Source organism: Mytilus galloprovincialis, chromosome 1 (assembly GCF_965363235.1).
Source record: "Mytilus galloprovincialis chromosome 1, xbMytGall1.hap1.1, whole genome shotgun sequence".
NCBI classification, from domain to species: domain Eukaryota; kingdom Metazoa; phylum Mollusca; class Bivalvia; order Mytilida; family Mytilidae; genus Mytilus; species Mytilus galloprovincialis.
This window is the reverse complement of record NC_134838.1, coordinates 44,655,345-44,661,344: the sequence shown is the minus strand read 5'-3', so window position 1 is coordinate 44,661,344 and position 6,000 is coordinate 44,655,345. Positions and strand designations below refer to the sequence as shown.

At 33.6% G+C, this 6,000-nt stretch overlaps 1 protein-coding gene across 1 annotated transcript in view; it reads left to right on the top strand.

Moving 5' to 3' along the window:
* Window positions 1-450: 450 nt before the first annotated feature.
* Window positions 451-6,000, top strand: part of LOC143061066 (uncharacterized) — a 31,480-nt gene continuing 25,930 nt past the window's right edge. The window contains exons 1-2 of the mRNA XM_076233671.1: window positions 451-620; window positions 1,284-1,401. The gene's annotated coding sequence lies outside the window, so the exon portion shown is untranslated. The remainder of the gene's footprint in view (window positions 621-1,283; window positions 1,402-6,000) is intronic.

Sequence of the window (6,000 nt, the reverse complement as noted above, 5' to 3'; positions counted from 1 at the left end):
CTAATAAAAAATCATGTACATGTATCTATAATAATAGCTAAGATTAACATATTAATCATAAACATCCAACATCCAAAGGTAAAGACGTTATTCACAGTCATAGAACAACATTTTTGTTCTTTTGAAGGTCGCTAAGATCTAGGGGTTGAAGTACAGTTAGGTACTGTTGCAATCACAGAGGGCATCATCAGTTCAGTAGTCAGTATACTTCAGAATTTTTATTAATATTGTTTATAAATGACATAAAGAAATATTCCATGTATAAGAAGCACAGCATTGATTTTTACACTTATAAATGTGTATCAACTTTACTTGCATATGTATGTTATAAATGCATGTTCAAGTAATTATTATCAATAATGATTATAACTAATAGTATATCTACACATATTTACAATATGGCGATACTATATGATATGCCCTGCGTATCAGTTTGTGAATAGACAATGCATGAATTTCTTGGTCTGTTGCCATATATGATTATATACCTGGTAAAAATTAGTAGTTAAAAATAGTTCATTTTAAAAAGAATATTTTCAGAAAATCAATGGTAATACACAGCAGGAACGCATGACATTCTACACTTATTCAGCATGGAAACGATGTAATTTTACAAGTAGGTGAAGTAATATACTTAAGTAAACTAATTTGTTAATGATAACATACCAATTCACGTTAATTAATAAAAAAAAAAAACAAAAAAAAACACAAAAACACAGACTCTTCACTCACAGGGCCTTTGGATCGGGAATAAACACATCAATTCAAAACCCAGTTGTTGGCATGATCATAGTGGTTGTGTTCCTCACTTATACGTTAGGATGGTACGTTACTACACCCTAACTGGAGAGAGAGAGTGCTTGAATTTCATATAAATGTTCCATACAGTAAATGTATCGGAGATATACAAAGATCTTGTGATCAATTTATTTGACAATCGTAAAATACAGTCAGCAAGATTTAAGAACATCAGTTGTTCGACCAAATTTTATTTGTGCTGTATCTAGACCCCTCTACAACAAAATTTGTTTTACATGCACACGTATAAAAATTACGGTTTTTATTCAACGCAATCATAGGTTTGAACGTTGTTTTCAATTTAAACTAAATATATATACATATAATATTCAATGGAATTATTTTTAAATACGTGTCAAATTGTGAAACTGAATGTCATATTTTATTTATTGACTTTTATGCTTCTTGAAGCATCAAATGACCTTTAGAATTATAATAACTGTACTAAATTCCATGCACGAACCTTTAATCTTATGAATAGGTAGTTAACATTGTCGATGTATGTAGTGAATGAATGGATGTAAAATAGAATGCTAATGGAAAATAAATAAAACACAATTTCAAGTACAATAAGGACTTCTTCAGAATGGGTCACGTTTATGAGTAAGTTAGTGTATGTTAAATGTTTGCAACTATTTGTTTTGAAGAATATTATTAATATCACAGGGAAAATATTATTAATATCACATGGAGAATATTATTAATATCACATCTAATATGTGTAATTACCAATGGCTTATATCTCGAAAACAAGCACACGGACCCTTCCTTTTTTCTTTCTTTTTTAGTTTTCATTATTTATATACTATCAATTTATAACATTCTTTAAATAAGCTGGTTATTTTGAAACGTGCACCCTTTTTTTTAATTTTCGGACGTATATTTATTAACATTTACTATTTGAAAAAGTCAAAATACAATTCTCTCTGGGTACTGTCTAAAGATTTTTTCATAATTCATATGCAGGAAATGTTTATTATTACACATTGTATTTGCTTGTGCATTGTGTCAAACAAAACAAACAGTAAACTAAAGTATTTTATCTTTATTGATTAAGTGCACAATATGATACTGATTTATTACGCAGTGAGAGTAAATACCAGTAGATATAATGATAGTACACATTTTTTGTTGACATAAATTCTAAACATTGAACTATCCTTTATCAGCAATTGTTGTTAACTGTTTTTGCCAAAATCGAGGTGTTGTTACCATGCAAATTAACGGACCCCTATTGCCCCTCGCCCTCATTTATGGTAACTTGGCAATTTGTTGTTACTCACTTCTTTATCCATACATAGCTATCTTGATGTCGTTCTTGTATGTATGTCAAGGTATTTATATGAAATTGATTTTTTTTTTTTTTTTTTTTTTTTTATTTAGCACTATAAGATTATATAAGGTATCTGGGGAATTTGAATTCAGAATTTTTGTTTTTGTCATCTGCTAGTCCAGAATATATTTTTTTTGGGTAAAATTGGGGATATGATTTTATTTTTGTAAAAAAAACCTTTACCCCCCCCCCTTTTTGAAGTTGAATGGTCGTTCCCTTATCCCTTAACCAATGAAACTACGGTTCTTTTCGGCAGACGTTTTATTACCCCCCCCCCTAACATTCTATAGTATTTGTACCTTATAATTCTTTAAGAAGAGGCTATAGATTCGAAACGGACATTCAAACTCATAAATCACATGGCAAAATCAAATAACAAAACGCATCAAAAACGAATGGACAAGAACTGTCATATTCCTGACTTGGTACAGGCTTTTTCAAATGTAGAAAATGGTGGATTAAACCTGGTTTTATAGCACTAACCCTCTCACCCAACACAACCAATTAAAAAAACTGGGACTGATCTCAGCTCTGGGAGGTTAAGATCCTGGTCCACACGTGTCACCCGTCGTGGTATTCATGCTGGTCATACCCGGTGATAATTCGATAGGTCACTTTCAGAGAAAAATGGCACGGGAATGAAGTTAAGACAATTGCGACATTCAAATATATATATTTAGTTATCATCTTTATGGCTATGCCACTGCACTTATTAAACTCTATAATCAATTAGAGGAACAGATACTTGATTCGTTGTTTATGAGTTTTAATTGTTGATAATTGATACAAATACATATTCAATTAAATGTGTATCTGTGACAAATATTATTCATAGGGATTATTGCGTAGTTTGTTCTAAATTTTCAATCAGAAGTATTTAATTAATAAAAGATTTTAATATAAATGAAATAAAATAGGTCACATGTGGTATGGAATTTGCTCATTATTGAAGGTTGTACGGTCACCTTTGGTTGCCTACACTCACATTGTTAAAATATCCCCGGTACTCGGAGGATAGAATAATTAAAAACTGGTACATTATGTAGCAGTAATGAACCGGCTGCACTGGTTAACAAGAAAAACCAATTATAAAAAAAAAAACACAACATCGCTGTGGTACCACAGGAAAATATTGTTGCATATGCTCTAACGTGGAATTATAGGATCATGCCCTCCCTGTCATCTTGCCAGATCCCTCCCCTGCGTGAACACTGCGACAATTGTTTTCTTAAAAAATCTAAATATTAAAGTTTTAATAAAACGAGCACTGTTTGTTTCTAATAAATATGCATTAAGTTTTCAAATAAAACGATCCCGTCCAAAAGTTCCATCCTCCAAAGCAATCCTTCAGTAAATCGTGAAATCGGAATGACTGATAAACTTATAAACTTGATATAACCATTTATCATATATTTAGTACAAAATACAGCAATTTCGTATATCTAATAAAGGTTCTTGTTTCCAGTCTGTATCACCTACCCTGTATCGCATAGCTAAACCCGTATCGCATACCCCGTATCGCATAGCAAAATCCGTATCGCATAACTAGAGTGACGTCAACGTTTGACATATGACGTCCAGTTGCTGCATTTTCAGGCTTATTAGGGAAAAATGATTTCTATTAAAAAAAAAAACGTCCTATCATTTCAACTAAAATCAAAATATCTGAAGTTTTATTGTTTATTTGGTCATAATTTTCGTGAAGTTTGTTTCTGCACAAATGCATTTTTTAACGATTTTAATTTGGTTTTAAAAAATATATGATAAACAGAATAATACATGGCAAAATCCGTATCACCCTCGACCAATATCATCCCTCGGGCCTAAAGGCCCTCTGGCTGATATTGGTATCTCGGGATGATACGGCATATGATACGGATTTTATCATGTATTATTCTCTATATACTTCATGAATTCTTATACAATTTTTGAAGTCGCCAATTCATGATATAATTCCTTTTATTCCGAACAAACCACGTTCTCTTACTGAATCTGTTTTCCACGTCTGCCGAATCACCACTAACCATAAACTTAAAAAAACCTTTGAAAAATACATCAGCAGAAATATAATTTAAAAAAAAGCGAACGAAGGGGTATATGCGGGTGGGTGTAAACAAGCTTCCTAATTGAACGTTAGACAATTCTCAAGGTGTAGTATGATTGTGACATCACACAGTGGAAAGGTCACCGACACGTACAAGGTTCAGAATACGGAAAGAGAGGGGATCAAGAACAAATACGGAATTTAAACTTTTATTAAATCTTTATTACCAGTAACATGATAAACATTAATATATGAGATAAAGGCATTTATCCCTTATCTGAAGGGGAAAGTACGATTTTAATTGAAAAGTGAAAGTGAAAGAAAGTTTCTGTGAACCTTCCATATATATTTGGTATTATAAATACAGGCCCTTCTACGTTTTATCACAATCAGAATTTAAATCGGACATTTTAAAAAACGCATATCTGTTCAGAGATGCGTTTAAAATACACCTATAGGACACATTCTGAATTCCTTTTTCGTCAGAAGTAAGTTCATAATTTTTTTCTTTAATGCGGGGTTCACACATTGCCGATTATTGCTCCCGTTTGAGATCAGACAGCGATACGACACGAAAAGTGAAAAAGTCGGATTACTATCCTCAATTATCTGGAATGTCCTAGCACTGTCTGATTGCAGTCGTTTAAGTTCGTAGCATATTCCTACGGGCCGTGAAGGGTTAGAATAGTTCGGCAAAGCACCCCGACAGTTAGGTGCGTCCCGTACGTAACATTCGGGGAAACTCAGCCGATTTTGTTTAGTCGGATTACAATCGTGCCTATGTCGTGACAGATTCTGCTGTATCGGATCAAAATCCTAACAATGTTCTGTGTATTCGGGACGGAATGATCTGGAGAAATTTTGCATTGCTATTTTTCTGCCGATTGAGTCCAGATTGCATCCAGATCTTGTCGATTGCGAACCGTTTTTGGAGAAACTGTTCCGGAACAGTCCCGTTATCAATACGAAAGTCGTCAATGATACCCACGTCAGAGTCCCGACAAGTACAATTACAGAATACAATACGACTGAGACCAGACAAGGCGGTTTGCGATACGATAGAGCGGACTGTGGTAGGATTACGTTCCGACAGTACCTGATCATCCAGAGTTTGCCGACAGTTTTCGAACGGATAACTTCCATCAGCGTCGGTTCACTGTCTGATATCTGTCGGATTACACTATGTAGAATCGGGATGTAGTCGTGACATACTCGGTCGAATATTACCTGGCTAAAGATTCAAATTGGAGTAGAAGCGGGTTGAAAACCGGGAATGGTCCTGTCAAGAACGGCAGTAGAAATCGTGAATGTGTGACCCCAGCTTAACAGATTTATGGTAGTCCGGATGCATTTCTCATTTCAATGAACAAATTGTCGAAGACCGTATTATAGCTTAAATCCGCTTACTTGGATTATGAAAGAAAGATTATCCATTTGTACTTGATCTGAGTTTTGTGGTAATAAACATTGTGTGTAAGTTCATAACATTTGGCAAATCAAACTTAAGTTAGAGAACGGAAACAAAAATATCAGCAATTTTTCCATTTGTAAAGCATAACTCTAGAACGGGTAAAGTGACACCACCAAAATTCGAACTTGATCTGTGTTTTGTGGTAATAAGCATTGTGTATAAGTTTCATATAATGTCAAACTTAAGTTAGAGGACGGAAACGACAAAATCAGCAATTTTTCCATTTGTAAAGGAGCAACTGTCGAACGGTTCAGGTGACACCACCAAAAAATTGAACTTGATCTATATTTTGTGGTGATAAGCATTGTGTATAAGTTTCATAACAATTGATAAAGGCAAACTTAAGGCTAGAGA